Here is a 904-nt window from a genome sequence, read left to right on the forward strand (position 1 = left end):
CAGAGGCCAGAGGAGGATATCAGATGTCCTGATCTATTACCTTATCTCCTTTGAGACAGGGTCTCTCATTGATCTGGAGCTCACAATTCTTCAGCTAGGCTGCCTGGCCAGCCAGTCTCTGGAATCTGCCTGTCTCTCTCCCCTAGCACTGGGATTATAGGCACACATGGCCATGCCTGGCCGTTATGTGGGCTCTGAGATCAGCATTCAGGTCTTTATTCTTTACTGACTGAGCTATCTCCCTAACCCTCAGTCAGTTATATTTTGAATAGAGTTTAAATATATCAAAACCAACAAAAATCCAGGAAAGTTTATTCTTTCATGCAAAAGAAGTCCAGAAGTATGAAATTCAGAGAAAATCTGATAGAACCACAGTATTACCAGGGGCTCAGCTACACTATTTTTGTCTCATTTCCTAGTAACAGGTTTCATTTGTAACCCATGGTCCAAGTCAGCTGCTGGGATTCCTCTTGGCAGCAGGGAGGAGGCAGAAGGGGACCTGCCTGAAATCTTAGCCCAGTCCCATGTCCCACTCCAAACTCTACTTCTAGACCGTTGACCAGAACTGCAAAAGAGTTTGGGAAATAACATCATTTGAGTTGGATATGGTGGTACACGCCTTTAATCCCAGCGCTCAAGAGGCAGAGGCAGGTGGATCTCTGTTGAGTTCGAGGCCAGCCTGGTCTACATAGTGAGTTCCAGACCAACTGGGACCACAGGGAGACCCTATCTCAAAAAGAAGAAAAAGAAAAAAAAACTAATGTCTTTTGGTTTATATCATTGCCATCCAGATCAAATCCGTTTTTTTGTTGTTTTTTTTTTTTTAACTGATAAGGAAGGGAGCACTAGTTTGTGACCACAAACCATCTCTGCTGCACAGGATAAATTTTTCCTTGCCACAAAT

The sequence above is a fragment of the Nannospalax galili genome, unplaced genomic scaffold, assembly GCF_000622305.1.
Source record: "Nannospalax galili isolate Female #2095 unplaced genomic scaffold, S.galili_v1.0 scaffold677, whole genome shotgun sequence".
Classification (NCBI taxonomy): domain Eukaryota; kingdom Metazoa; phylum Chordata; class Mammalia; order Rodentia; family Spalacidae; genus Nannospalax; species Nannospalax galili.